General features: G+C 43.7%; 1 long non-coding RNA gene across 1 annotated transcript; it reads right to left on the reverse strand.

Moving 5' to 3' along the window:
• Window positions 1–333: 333 nt before the first annotated feature.
• On the reverse strand, window positions 334–14,959 carry LOC149874219 (uncharacterized). Its single transcript, XR_016439905.1, has 4 exons — window positions 14,885–14,959; window positions 14,397–14,605; window positions 2,025–2,164; window positions 334–1,408 (listed from the first exon to the last, which is right to left on the reverse strand). It is a non-coding gene; the product is annotated as an uncharacterized LOC149874219 (long non-coding RNA).
• Window positions 14,960–16,038: the final 1,079 nt, after the last annotated feature.

Raw genomic sequence — 16,038 nt, forward strand, 5'->3', positions numbered from 1 at the left:
GACAGAGATGTTGGCATATAAATATTACACAAGCACAGTATAAAAAGTGGCTGAGATGCAGGCACAGCCCATCCACCTCTCTCAGTGCCCTAAGGGAGTGACTCAGGCACAGCATGTAAATAAGCCTCCCATGGCTTGTCTATGCTAACTGTCCTGGGTTTGTCCAGGTTTTTTGAAGTATGGGGACCTACTGAAATCAGGGCAGCTGCCATTTGATTTCACAGTCCAAGCATAGCGCTCAACACCATTTTTGCAATGGAGCATGGTGTCCCCCCCCATGCCTCTGATTGGCCAAGGACCCCTGGAAGTCCCACCCCTCCCTAGAGATTGACAGATGACCAGAGCTTGCTAATGTGCCAATTAATGGCTTCCACAGGCTTAAGCCTTTGCTCAGGCCCCCAGAAGCCATTAACTACATCCTAGATAGCTTAATAATGTGTCAGTTAATAGCTTTCATGGGCTTGATCAGGGAATTAAGCCCATAGGAGTATTAACTGATACATTGGCAAGCAGCCTAGGGTGCGGTTAATAGCTTTTGTGGGTTTGATCATACACCAGGCAGCTCCTCGCACAGCCCCACCAAAACACGTGGGTGCCCTGATAGGTGGGCAGACTGAGGAAACTCATGGTTTTCACAAAAACTGCAAAATCATGAATTTGGTAGGTCCCTAGGCATAGGGCCATACCAATGAATATTGTGCCCAGAAAAAGTGAACCACCACTTTTTCTAAGTTTTCCACTATATGCATCTTGTACATATAAAAAGCATTCTAACAGTCTGTAAGAGAGAAAAAAATTGCTTGCATAGTATCACCCATTAGTGAATGGGGTGTCTGTCTTTCTCAGGTATGGACTACATTGTCTTTTAGTGGTTTATCCACAGGGGACAAGTGCTTTAAAGCTACTCAAAACCAATAATATAGTGAAGGGTGGGAGGGTCAGGCACCAGACGCAGGCACCAGTTTTGAGGGGGTGCAAGATTGGTGGTGGCCACTGCTGCCAATCTGCCCACCGCTGCCCAGGGCACAAAAATTACTTGTTACTCCTATGTTCAAGATCCTCTAGTAACAGAGGCTGTCAGTGCCCATGTTCTTAGCCTCATGGATCTGCAGCATATTGTTGAGCCCAGAGTGCTGCTTCACAATGATACTTGGATTAGTTGGGGATATCTACCGGCTAATGATTACCTGACAGTGAAGGTAACTATTATGTGTGCAAAAATGATGAGAAAACATGTAAGTGATCACCTTAAATGCAACAGTAGGGGATGGCACTTTTTCAGAGAATTGTGCAGACACATATATACTTGCTTTCCAATCCAGCACCCAGCCCCTTGTCTTTTCAAAAGTAGCTTCATAGCTAGTCATCCATGAAGGTGGTATAACCAGGGATCTGGGTTTTCCGTTTCCTGTGGAAAATGGAAAAAAACACAGATTTTCCCTTTTAACCAAAAAAAAGTAGAGTTTTCATTGTAATGGAGAAATGTGGATTTTCCCCTTTTGCAAAGAGCTCTCTGCAGGCTGGCAGAGTCCCAGCCTCCAAAGGGCTCAGGGGAGTGAGGGAAGGACAGTCAAGGAGGGGGTGTCATGTGCATATGCCTAGTGGCATTTCATTTTAATCAGAGAATTCATGATTTGTATCAGAGAATTTGCGATTTTTAAATAGAGAAAATCAAGATCCCCGATTATGATGTTTTACTGAAGAAGGACATCATTTTATTTACAGCCTACAATGATTTTTTAAATAAGGACATGGGAAGACTTGGATGCCGGCCTCTGCCTGTGTGAGACATTGCATTCTGCTTTGAGGGGGGGAGAAATCTGCCAGGTCCACCAGGCCCCCTCAAAGGCAGCCAGGAAGACCATCTGCTGAGAGCACTTTTTGACAGTGCTTTCACCACTGTTAAGATATCTCTTTAACTAAATTATCTCCAGTCAAAAATTGTGTATTACGGTCATATTGACAATATGGCTAAGATAAGACAAGCACCAAACCAACTGATGACACTGTTAGCTTACATTTACCTGCATTTCTGTGTGGTGGCTGGAGGCCACCAAGTTCTTGCTATGAGGAGGCCAACACTGCTGTTTACAGCCTGACGTTCAGTCCACAGCTTTCAAAAACCGCCAGTATACTTCCCACAGTACCACACTATATTCCTTATCTGTAAATTGAAGTAGTCAGTCAGAGTCTCATCCCAAAGTATAGCTAGCCATTTTTTTTTGGAAGCAGATATTAATGGTGTTTTATTTTACAAACTGATTAAGATTCTTTGTAAATGGAAGGGATTAATCAGCAAACAGAAACCCACACAGTTTCCAAATGCCACATCTTTTCCTCAGAAGGTATTTGTATTAAGGCAGCAAAATAAGTGAACCCTCCACCCCAGCCTTGGATACCAAACCAACATTATCCCAGCTGTAGAACACAACCTCATCTAATGAAGCAGGCTGTTGCCCACAACAGCTTATGCCTCTCTGAAATAGTTAGTCTCTAAGGTGCCATCATGTCCTGCCTTCTTCCCCAAGATATTATTCTTTCTCTACCTCCACCCTTCATGCAGTCATTCCTAAGCTTTGTCCTAAGACGGTTCAAACAAAACTATAGCTCCGTCACACCTAGCAAAGATACAAGCGTTAGCATTACCCAGGAGGAAGTGATCCTATCATTATTGTCAAACCCAGGTATTAATAGACCTAAAATCAGGGGCGGGCAATTATTTTGGGCAGAGGGTTGCTTACTGAGTTTTGGCAAGCCATTGAGGGCTGCATGACAGGCAGCACAGGGCAGATTAATATTAATTTTCAAATTTTTTAGGGCCCCGTGGGCCGGATAGAATGGGCTGGCGGGTCACATCTGGGCCCCGGGCTGCATTTTGCCCACCCCTGCCTAAAATAGTCCTTCCACAGTTGTGACTCTGCTGGAGTTTCCAAAAGCCCTTAGGGACAGGATCTGAAATCTATGTGCTCATTTGGGACCAAGCTGTACCTCTTCCCAGCACACACTTGTAATACTTTCATTTTTTTAATGTACCACTTCTGTCTTAACTATATTTGCTACTTTCTGCATCTTTCAACATCGTTCTCTTTCTCATTCCAAATCTTACCAAGAAAATGAGAAATATTTTTATTCCTTAGTTGAATTTACTGTATGTTTTCAAATACAATAGGCACCTTTCCTTCCAAAATTCAGTTGCTGAAACTATATGTGAGGAAATACAATAATAGCATTTTCTGCCTCTGCAGGGAGAAGTAACATTGCAGGGCCGCATGTGGGGCTTTCTAGCTGCTGGCTGTGGACAACTGCACCCCAACCCCCCACCCCTTCACACCACGCCCAGGGGCTTCTGCCACACAATATTGCTACTTATCAGTATTTTCAAAGAAAGGTCCTTTTTTTCCCTTCATCTGGCTTTCAAACACAAGGTATATATTTTATTCAGGGGTGTGCAATATGCAAGAAAATATAGTAATGGTAATGTGTATGTGCAATGTGTTTTCCATTGTGATCTGTTTTTTTACAAGCCACAGTATATTTAATTAAGCTATGCCATATGCCAATCTATAAAGTTACAGAACTGGCAAGCATTAAAGGTGCCTTTATATAGAACTTCCATATGATTTCTGCCAGCTTCTTACATGATTTCTTATTGGTCTCTATAAAATATGTTTATACAATAAATACAATGTGCCCAAGCTGCAACAAGAGTCTGTTGATCCCCGATAGGCCTTTTTGGACCACAGAGAAGACAATCATCCTTGACTGCAAGGGATTGCCAAAAAAGAAGTATAATGTGATATAAAATATAAAATGTAAATTCCCTATTTTTTACATTTTTTAAAAAAGAGGGTAGAAGAGGATTGCCCATTTTCCAGATGCAGGGCCCAGGATGTGTTATGTTTACCACATGCAGCCACACAAATATTGATTGGTTTACTAAACAGATACAGAAATAGCAGCAGGTATAAAGTGCCTGCAGAAAAAATGAAGTGCAAGGTTAGTTCCTGGAAAAAACATATTTAAACACCTTATGAACTCCAAATGGGAGGCCAACACAGCAACCTTACAAACTACAGTGCTTGCACTTCCAAATTAGGCAGCTGGATACATGTGCCCAGTCTGGGAAACACTAGCACATGCAAAGAAGCTAGACAGTGCTGAATGAAAGTTGGGGTGCATTACTGGATGCCTTAAATCAACGGATATCAATAGTCTCCATCTACTTGCCAGAATCAGCCCATCAGAAATCAGGAGAGCAGTAGCAAACAAAATAGAATACACCTAGAAGATAGAAGACAAGAGGCACCCACTCAGTGGCTATGCATAGTGGTGCATGGGGTGCATGTGCACCCCCTGAGAGCGCTGGTGCACTGCCTGACAGCAGCATTCCCCACTTAGGTGATGGGCAGGTGAGAGTGCTGGTGCCCCTCTCCCGCCTCCCCCCAGAGCACCAGCAGGGGAGCAAGGGCACCAGGAGAAGTGATTCCCATGCTCCCCCCCACGACTGATTGCACTGACTGGGGGTGGAGGGGAGGGGCATTCCGCTACGTCTGATTGCACTGGCTCTGAAGTGCTAGCGGTGTGTGATCAGCCACGGAGGGACACCCCCTGGTCACTGACTGGCCGCTGGGGGGGTAAGTGCCCCCCCCCCGACTCAGGAGGTACCAGTTGCCCATGCAGCCACTACATGGCCACATTGCAGCTTCCAGTAGTTAAACATCTTGGAAAATTTTCTCTTTACAGTTCAGCCACTGGATGAAATAGCAACAACCACACAAATGAAAATGTGGCCATCACAATTAGAGATGACCCAGGAATAAGTTAGGATGACTGCCAAACATCTCCCTCCAGGCACAGAGCTTGATTGGCTAACACGGAGAAGCTTGAACTGCCTCTGAACAGAAGTTAGTAAGACTGTAGTTAACATGCAGCTGTGGGTATGGTGTGTCTTACTGTGTTTTCCTTGTACTGTCCCTTGAAGGCCAAAACCCTCATGTTTAGCATTGCAGGGTTCAGTTGCTTGTGGCAGTTCTGCAGCGCTGGGGACTCCATTTTCACTGCCATGAGGAGCCAGGGGCATTCTTGGTTCCTCTCCCTCCACAGGACTGGACTGAGTCAAGTCAAAGGCAAAGCAAGTGTAAGTTCTGCTTGCATCTACTGAGGGCAATTGTTAAGATCCACCCTGGATATGATTCTAGAGAATTATAAACCTGCAGTTCAGCACAGGGGTGTCCAGAGTGTTGTTGCTGAACTCCCAATATATCAGGGGATACTCCAACAATGCAAACACCATATGTGAATGCGTAGAAGACTTTCAAACTAGAGAACAACTGCTGGCCTGCCCACAGATACAGGAACTATGCAGCAAGGAGGACCTCACTAAGGTTAGTAGCATGTGCCCAAATGTAAACATGATGACAGGACATGAGAAGAACAGCATAGCTATATGCTATAGAATATCATATGCATATGCAGATAGCATATGCTATAGAATAGCATAGAAGAAGAATAGCATAGCACTGTGAAATGGCCATTTCTCTGCCACTAGCTTCCAGTCCATGTTCCTTCTTCCTATAAGAATCTAGCCAATGTGCAGTCTCTCTTTCTGGTCTACTACCCTCGAAAGAAGAGTTCAGAATTAGTCAGGGATGTCCTTAACAATTCACAGAGGGTATGTTGCAGTGAGGGCTAAAGCACTGTCTGGAGAAGAAGAAGGTGAAGATACTTTGCAGAAGTTATACGCAGTTTGGTAGCCATCTATCTGCAGGTCTTCCACTGCTGCCTTGAAACCAGTTTGCTTCTCTTCCATCTGTCCCTCATGCTACTACATGTGCTCCAAACTTCCAACCATCCAGAAACCCAAATAAATTTCTTTTTCAACTCCTACATCTCCCAGAACCAGTAGTGCCTACTACAATGCAAATAAGTAATTTCAGTACTTGTTGGATATTTGCTTTGTGGGGTGTATTTAGAATTACTTTAAAGCCCCCTACACAACACTTTGAAGAAATAGTAGCATAGCCAAGGGTAGGTGACTGGGCATAAATGCCTTGTGCCTCCAAAGGCTGGACGGGCATGGCGACTGCCCGCAGGTGGCGGTGGCAGTGGCAGTGTTGGCAGCAGGGGCCTGGGAGCAGCGGGAAGGGACCGCCTGCAGGCGGCCAACAGTGACGTAGGTGGTGAGGGCAGGCAGCAGTCGCGGTGGTGGGGAAGGGTGGCAAGTGGCAACCGCCTGCAGACACTGCCAGCAGCCACAGTGGCAGCCAATCTCACCAGGTGCACATGCACCCACATGCACTCCCTACGCATCACCATTGTGACTGGGGCACCAACCCCAGGAGCCCACTAAGAGGAGGCTGCAAGAATGGCAACTGGCTGGACAGACTCTGGCATCCAGAGGGCAGATCCTAGTAGTCATACTAGGAAAGAGTGAAGGATTTGGCATTCACTTAATATTGCTGCATAACTCAGAGTAGCTCCTTCACAAATTGGATGTTGCCACTTAATGCAACTCACACAACATGGGGATTTGTGAACATGCCAAGATTTTATTAAGCCAGTGTCCAAGAATGTTTCTGCTGTGTGTTTGATTATCTGGCCTGGGCTACCTTTCCACTCTGCAGTTTTAGCACATGCTTGCTTAGATTCCCCAAATAAATTACACTTTCGGTTTTCCATTTCCACAGGACAAATAAAATTGATTGGCAAGGCAACTGTTATCTCAGCCAGTTGACTCTGTAGCATGAGATGACTCCAAATTTGGATATTACTTCTAATGCTTCTGGGACAGATGCTGTTATAGGAGTAGAATAGCATCTGTATACATTAGAAACTGGGTTGCCTCCAGTTAAATATCTTTCATTATTCTTGTAGTTGTTAGAGATATGGTTGACAATGCAACCCCAAGCACATCAAGGGGCATATTATAGTATTTTTGATCATGGCCCAGCTCTCCCACCCAAGTAGAAAGCTGGGCTGTGAAAGCTCACAGAGCAGAGGGGCAAAGACTACCTGGTTATCTGGTTCATTCTCAGAGCAAGCTGCTCTTCCTTCCTTCCATCTCTGGCCACAGCATAGCAGTATAATAAGGCCAGTTCTACCGCGGGGAGTGAGAAACTGTTTTAAGCCATAGGGCATGACAGGGAATGGTTTAATTCCCTTCTGCCTAAGTCGGAGGTTAGACTCCATCATAATAATTAGTTCTGAAATATTCAGATGCAAGATTCTCACATTGCAGATTCTCATTGTCATTATAAAGTTTTCATTTAATGTGACTGTTTGCACACACATGCAATATCTATTTGCCCATACTTATAGATACTGTGCATGTGTGTTGATATTAAATTGTTTGAAATTTAACATTTCTGAATTGCAATAAGCTTCCTAAATTGTAGAGACCTGGCTGGGCAAAGAGTGCTACCTCTCCTCCTAATTTCCAGGTACCGTATTTCATTAAGAGTAGTTAAAATTACACTAAGGCTTGGAACAGATGTTGCATTTTTCCCTGGACAAGTTGTGACTCTGTTTGTCCTGGGATTGGCAGGTACACACTTTGCCCTTCTAATCAGGGTCTAGTGAGTGGCTAAAAGTGCTGCTTTTCTGCCATTGATTCAATGATGCAATCTTGGGACAGATTCAGACAAATGTGTCATTCAGACACATTTTGTGATGCCCCAAAATAAACTGTTAGCACTTCTTATCCTGTGAACTGTTTAATGGTTTGTCCCAGGACAACGGACATGGATGTCTGAATGACTGCACTTTGTTGCAGGATAAAATGGTTTCTCCTGGAACAGGTGCAATGTCTATTTGCAGTTTAAGTACTAGCTTTACCAAGCATGAATCGCTTGCTCTTCATGTAAGACATTACTATTTTGCCACAAATATGTCATAGGATTGCAAAAAGAGAGGGAAGGTTTTATGCACAACCGTGAAAAGTACCCATTAAACAATCTCTGTATGGTGATGTGGTCCACACTATGAAACAGCTTGGAAAACCCTGTGAATAATATAGAACAGAGCACTATTATTCTCTGCTAGATGGAATCAAAGCTGCTCAACAGCAGGTCACATGCTTGATTGATTTATATAAGATGTTATCTAGATCAAGTGCTGCCATACTGATCACTCAAGATAGGAATTTTTTTCCCTGCTGTTCTCATGACATTCCAATCAGCCATTGTGTGTAGCACAGGGACAGCTGTGAAGTGCCTGACAGACATGTACTTGGTGTAGTATTTATCCAATTGAGAGGAAAATAGATGGAAGAAGCTTTCAGTGTTGCCATCAACCATCAGAGCAACACCAGTAAGAATCTGAACAGGAAGAAAGACAGCTTAATTTCTTACCAGAACTTTGATGTTCTTACCCACACATGTAACAATTAATGCTTAAGGTTACTTTGATTTTTTTAAAATCCCTGAGCATAACAATTAATGCTCAAGCTTACAATCACTAATTATTAGGAAAGAAAGATTTTTCCCCTACATTTTCCAGTCTGCTCACTTGGCATATTTGACAGCATGCTGAATGCAGTCAATTTTCTTCTTTACCTTGTGAAATCATCTAGCGTCCCCTGCTCATATAAGTGGTTTTATATAGCGACAGAGAGGGAAAAACCTTCTAATAAATAAGAAAATCATGATTAAAATGGGAGAGAATGGCTGGCAGCTCAAAGGAGTTGTAGGCTTGAAAATTGTACAGTGTTAACATTTAAACAATAGCAAACTGACTATTAGTCCTTTCACATTCGGAATAGTCAAATAAGCTTCATTAGTCACGGTGCAAGAGTTTTATTGCCTTTTGAAATGATGTATGTTGCATCTATGCCAGACACAGTATCTGTAGCATATAGCACAGCAGAGCTGGGGGAGTGCTGAAATAGCAAGACTGTTAAATGCTTTCTTTGGGGAGCTTTCCCTGATGCACACAACAAATAAGACATCACCCATTCATCAGTATCTGAAGAAATGAGCTTCAGCCCATGAAACCTTGTGCTCTCTCTCTATGCATCTTATCTTTTTAGTCTATAAAGGTGCATCTCTACCCTGCCTCACCAATTCACATCACCTGAACCTCTTTTCCAGAATATGTGAACTGCTCATTGTGACTTCAGTTATTTGGCCTTGCTTGGTCTACCAGGGTTTTGGTTTCCATGGCCTCCCAGAAACACCCTTCTAATCCTGATAAAATGTAGGACTCTCTATGCTGGGACCTGGGTGAGAGTTACACATGTGGGTGAGGATGCCATTGTGGCTCTGGACCCAGGTTTCCCTCTATGGTTCAGCACTGGTGCTACTACAAGATGATCGTCTCTCCTGCCACCTGCCTCACCTACTCCACTGTGGCAATCTCTCTCCACCAGCTCTCTAGCCCAGTACTAGACACCTGTGAGATTATGGGTGAGCCCTTTCCTCAGCCTTGACCAACTACCCTAGGTGTCCCTAACTATTAATGCTAGGCATGGTTTTAGGGTATGATTTGGATTTGGATTTGGATTTTTTGGGGAAGTTGTTTTTAGTTTCGTTTTTTGCCCACTGGTAGGGCCCAGAGCCAGTTTAAATGGCCATAAGTGCCCACAAACTTGATTTGGATTTGGCCGTACATTCACTATACAGCAAAGGGGAACAGCTAGGAATTTAGGGAAGGGATTCACAACAGCCTGCAAACTAAGCCAGCCAGTGGGAAATAGCAAAGAGAGGGAGAGCTGTGTTTCATGTCCTGCTTCTTCCCCAGGTTACCTACCTACAGCCATGAGTTGGGTACTGTCATGAGACAATTCACTGCCTGACATCCATGTAGTTTTTCACAATATTAATTACACTCCTGAAGTTTGACTAACTCCTTGAATTCTACTACAGCTTGAGACTGATTAGACAGGTTAGAAGGAACCCGGAGGCATACATACATATGGCAGTTATATCATATGTACGAATTTAGTGCAATTAAAATCAGTTCAGAAGTACAGCTTGTAGGAAAAAAAAAACATATTAGGGCAAAGGAAGTAAAGTATCTAGGATTATTCATAATGGCCCCAAAAAGATTTAGCTAACTCCCTTCAATTCCTGAAAATCCCTCTTTAAGTATCTTTAAATATCCTACCCAGTTCTATGACATACATTTGCAGGTATTCATTTATCACTTCTGTACATTTCCTTGAAATTAAATGACAAAGTTTCTCTCTAAATTACCTACTCTTGCCAAGTGTAAACAGGCCTGAGGCCTGCTCTTTTCAAGGCTATGTTTCTAAGATATATGTCCTAGGGTTTCCCTGCTTGGCCTCAATGCACCCTAAATCATACCCTCCAGGCTACAGTCCTCAGCTACATTTTGGTGTGCAAGTCATCTCATTAGACAGAAAGACAGCTTATGCATTATAGCCTTTTGGTTAGTGTCTTACATTTTGGAAGTGGGAAATGTAGGTTTTTGGTTGGGGTGGGCAATTATTTTGGCCGGAGGGTCATTTTAGGAATTTTGGTGAGGTGTTGCAGGCCAGGGGGAGGGGTGCTGACCCAGCTAGGTGGGGGGCGATGACCTGGCCCATTATGGTGGGGTGGATGGGTGGGAATTGGTCCCCAGGGGTGCCAGACAGAGCAGGTTGGCAGGGTCTCTAGAAAAATCAGCCGGGACCCCTGTGGGCAGGGCGCACATAGCTGGGTGGATGCGATGGGGCCACAGGTGGGCAGGGAGCAGTGTCTGGGACTGAGACAGGAAGGTGGGGGCTGTGGTCAGGATTGTGGGGCAGTGACAGTGTGGGGCCATGGCCCAGGGCAGAGCCTGGACCAGGTGGGGCCAAGGGACCCACCACAGGCTGGATAGAATCCACTGGTGGGCTAGATCCAGCCTATGGGCCATATTTTGCTCACCCCTGTTTGAGGTGCTACTCAGCCTGAGCAAACTGAAACCCAGAGGCATACCTGAATCACTGGGTTGGTGGCTACGTGCTCTGCAGCCGTGCTGTAGAGGCTGGGCCACTGATCAGAAAGAAATGCAAGATTCATGGAACCAGGAAGAGAACCAGGAGAAAGTAGTATGACTGTGGCCCACTGGGAGTCCTGGTTTCCGTTTCCAAGGCTGTAGGCTGCAATTAAAGGGTCATTGCATAAAAACACATAAGCAGTGTTGAGACCGATGATTATAACTGTTCTGGCTGGTTCAGTTTCTTTTAATCCATCCTCTCAAATTTTCTTACTTGAATCCCAAATGCCTGCTAATTTTTCTTCATAACTTTCTGTTCTCTGAAGCATCTATGTTACAGGATACCAGCCTAGTTGTACCATTGGTCTGTTATGATATGATGGTTTTGATTCATGCCTCCTGCCACCTGCTCTCACAGGTTCATGGCCAAGGTCATGACTCCTTGTGGGAGGGTTTATCTTAAAAGGAAGAATGCTCTTGTGATTAATGATGTAGCTGGACTAAAATGCAAGAGTTTACCCAGCTTACTATAAGCATTGTAGTTAGTGTAGTAGTTAGTTAGTCTTTGGGGTAGCCTGGGGCAAGCTCATCCCCCTACCCAGGTTCTGCATCCTAAATTGGTATTATAACCAATGCTAATTGGGATTTTTTTTCATTAGTTGTTTTCTTGTAAAAAAAAAACAACAATTCCTCAAAATCAAAGTGTTGTATAACAGTTACAACTAAACTTATATCTAAAAAGAAATTAAATGTAATTTGTGTTCAAAACCAGAAAGGGACATACCCCCACCAACCTCAGATTCACCAATAGTCAATGGTTAGGTTAACTGTCCTGGATGTAGGAGACCAGATTCAAAACCTTGCTGCCTCAGTTAGTTCAGAAACTTCAATATTAGTCTCCCATATCACAAATGAGCCCCCTAAGCTACAGGCATTGGCTAGCTGGATTGGGCCTTCCTTTTTCTTCTACCTTAAGTCTTTTTTAAGCTTCTGATTTTGCTGAATGGGAAAAATTAGTAAAGGGCCAAACGTAACAACAGCATTTTTCTCCCTTGTAGGGCTTTGTGAGGGCAAACGTATTAATATTTGTGAGTCTCACACATTCTGCCAGATTGAAGGCTGCATAAATAGTAAAGTTGATTCTCATTTCAACAAAGAAAATGATTCATGCCTCCTGCCACCTGCTCTCACAGGTTCATGGCCAAGGTCATGACTCCTTGTGGGAATGGACTTGCCACTCTTTAGAAAGCTTTCACTTTTGTTTTTCCTTTAGCTGTCGTCTAGATGGAAACAGTCATTTTAAATGGAGGTGGCTGACTTTTGGGTAGGATTTCCACTACTTCCACATCTGAAGCTCTCTCTGTAAGATTTTTGAGTCCACAGCACTGCATACTCTGTATGCTTGACTTACAGTGGTGAATAAAGACATGGAAGAAGAGAGAATTTCAGTGCAGCAGAGTTTTCCAAGATGCTGTGTATGGTCAATTTAACTGATCTCAATTTAACTTGAACAAAGTCTTAGGGCTAAATCTTTCCTTCACTTACGTGAATTTGACTCCCATTAAAAGAAATGCAAAAGGAGTTCCACAGTCATAATCATTAGGGACTTCTATAGTCATGCTCTGGGATGGGGAGGGGAGGCACTTTAATTAGAGCAGCTCTGAAAGTGGCTGGTACTGAGCCATTATTTAGTACTTCCTACAGCAAGTACTAAAATGACAGCGCAGTAACAACTGCACCATGGGGGGCACGTGGAGATGCACCCACTGTTTATTACATATATTTAAAAATAAATCAGCATCAGATTTATGGATGAGTCAGCCAGGCATCTTGTCCTCAATAAGTAAAGAAGAGTTCAGGTGACCACACCTGGTGGTTTATTTCTCTTGCTTTTGAGGATGCCAAAACAATGTTGAAGATAATTGCACAAGCTTCTGCAGTGAGTCAGTCAGAGACTCTGGTCCTGCTCCTCTGATATCCATTATTTCTTTAGCTGCAAAGAAAGGAGTGAAATCATCCATCCACAAGAACAGCTCAAATAAATAGTGACTTGCTTTTGGCTATATATGCACCATTCCTATTTCAGTCTGTGGGCACAGAGTGCATACTTCTGCGAGCAAAGGCTGACCTCTTAAATATTTTGTTTGCCAAGGAACAAACAAAACTTTTGTAGAAACACTATAGGGATTAGATTACAAGTAGCCCTGAAAAGGTAACAGATACATCCTAACTTCTACTAAACCACCATAGACTGCCTGTATAGGCAGTTGGTCTCTTGAGAGAGATTGTCCCTGGAGCCACTTCACTTGAGTTGTTGCCAAATTATGTTTTTCCTAGAGGTGCCACTTTTACTGTGGGAGAAAAATGATGAATGTCTGTATGCTCATGGTTTCTCCTGAGAGCAGAGGGACTCTGCCTAGAGAAATGAAATGTCTCTGCAGTACATAGCTAGGAAGTCTCTTAAGGATAATCGTAATTTCAATGAGTTCCATATATTTGTGCAATGCAAGTGTTGAGTCAAATACCTTTACAGATTTGCTGTGGCAAAGAGAACCTTAATGTTTTGAAAAGTATCTGGGAATTTGATGCAGAGCTGGATACTTCACCAACATCATTTTGACTAATAGGGAAACAGTTGAGCAGGCATAGGACCTACAAATCTGTTAGTTAATTCAGGCTGTCCACAACCCCTTCTCTAACCCCTTTTTCCTTTTCTTAAAGCTGTGTTGGTTGGTCCAGGAGTTCATGAGTTCATACCAGAGATCTACAAGCAGTGGAGCGGCAGTGGGGAAATTTCACTCATCCAATGACACTACCATCCTTGTGTCAAATTCCCAAGGATTTTTCAGAACAAATTTGGGCCATCAGCTCCTACATACATCACTGCTTTTGAAGATGTTACCCATACTATTTGTATTTATGGCATATTAAATATCTCCCTTACCCAGCTGCTGCCTAATCTCCTTCCTTCCATCTCCAAACCACTTCAACATGCTGTCTACCTTTTTGCTGCTTCCATTTCTTCTCTGCTCTTCTACAATTTGGCTTCAGCCACCTACATGTCACTGAGACGCACTTTACCAGAGTCAGTGGTGAGCTTTTCTGTGACCAAGCCTCAGGGCCTTGTTAGCAGATTTGCCCGCTACTTTGGGGTGTGCTCATTTATTAGGGCTAGGGTCTTGGTAATTCTATCAATGTGCTGCTTGTGTTACTTGTGTTTCTATATGGAGCTGTATCTCTCCCTTCTGCAAGCCCTCACCCCCAATGGAGCTATCTTGCAGGACTCAGTTCAGTGGGGCTGGGTTCCTCCACTCCCCAAATCAGTCATACACACACAAACACACACAGATTAATGTGACACTCCTGACCTGGCTGGGTTGATCAGCATGGACAGGCTGACACCCTCATATGCCAAAAATCAGTTTATCAGAGCAACAATAAACTACAGTCAGACACACGCACACAGGTAAACAGAATACCTCTGAATCCAGCTGGTATTCACCCTCATGGGCCAGCATTCAGTTCATTAGGGCATGTCTGAGCCAAACTGGGTCAATCGGCCTGTACAAGCTGATCCCTTTATGTGTTTCGAACTCAGCACGTCCCAATCTTTTAGTCTCTTGATGAGCAGACCCCACAGTATTTCTGGGCTTCACAGGGATCTTTAGCTTAGGTAAGAGGGGCATTGCTGCAGAGCAAGTGGGGAAAGAGAAGTAAAGAAGGCAAAATATACCCAGTTACCACCAGTTTGACTATAAAAGTTATTTATTGCTAAGTAGATGAAATATATATTGACACTAGTAGTGATATACATGCAAAGGGAAAACAAACACAAACAGTCACAGTATACCCTGGTTTCACTAAGTATTTGGGGAAACTTAGCTCAAGCTTAACTAATACAGTTCAAGTTCAGAAATCTATGATTAGAGGGAGAGAAGAGAAAAGAGAGAGAGAGCTGGGATCTCACCAGTTCAAGGCATTCGGGTTGCAGAGCTGACAGGTTAAAGTTTTCAGCACGATCCTTGAAGGGAGATGATCTTCCTCCTGCAGCCTCTCCAGAAGAAAGCGAGTGGTGTCAGCACACACACTGCTGCTTCTTTTACAGATTTTTATACCCTCAGTTTAGTTTCTTTCAAGCATTCTCAATATTGTAAATCAAATTGTTTTGACATTTTTATGGATAGCAGATATCTCTCTGGTGTTTTCAGAAACAACCTCTCCATTGACAGGGGTTATCTGAGTGGAACATCCCAGGAACTTGTTTGATACTCAGTAAAACACCTACTTGGAGCCAGCTTGACATTTTTATGGATAGCAGATATCTCTCTTGGCGTTTTTAGAAACACCCTTTTTATTGACAAGGGGTTTTTGGATTTTTGCTTGTTGTGAACAAGCCTCAGCTTAGCATGACTTTTCCAGATCTTACTATAGTCTTTTAACAGACTTAAGGCACTTATTGGAGTGTTCATAACCTGTTGTGGAGAGGACTTCCACCAGTCGTCTCGGGAAAAGTATGACAACACTTGTGGACAGGGCTCCAATGGGCTGGCTGCTGTGATGAACCCTGTACCATTGTTCAAATGTTGCCCATACCCCCTCTGACTCGGTTATTGCCTCAGCACTCCCTAACCCGGCAACCGAGTTGTAGCCAATTAAGTTTACATAGGCCTCCCATAGTGGGACCGGGGAATGTACGGCCTGAGATGCCTAATAAACTTACTTTTGCTTAGAGTTGTGTGTGTGTGTGGGGGGGGGGAAGTCCTTTGTAAATCCAGATTAGAACTGGTCTGATAAATGCTGAGCTGGGTGTGAGGGTCAATTAGCATTTGGAGCACAGCTTCCCCATCACACAGTGCTCCCCTGCTTCATTGATCCCAGAATTTCCTGCAGTCTCTGCTTCAGGTTTTCTGTTTAGGTTGTGGGGGGGGGGTGAGTCTTTGTGAGTCAGACAGTCTGTGTCCTGTATCAGGGTTCCCCAAGAACATGGAGCTGAGAGGTAACAGCCTCTTCATCGTCTGTCTTCTCTCCTCAACAACTTGTTCCATACCTTCTGTGTGGGACACCTAAATTCTGAGCAATCCTGTTCCACATCATCTCTGTAATATGCCTTGCACACTGTTA

This window comes from Crocodylus siamensis, chromosome 1 (assembly GCF_052110815.1).
Source record: "Crocodylus siamensis isolate JL-2025a chromosome 1, ASM5211081v1, whole genome shotgun sequence".
NCBI lineage: Eukaryota > Metazoa > Chordata > Crocodylia > Crocodylidae > Crocodylus > Crocodylus siamensis.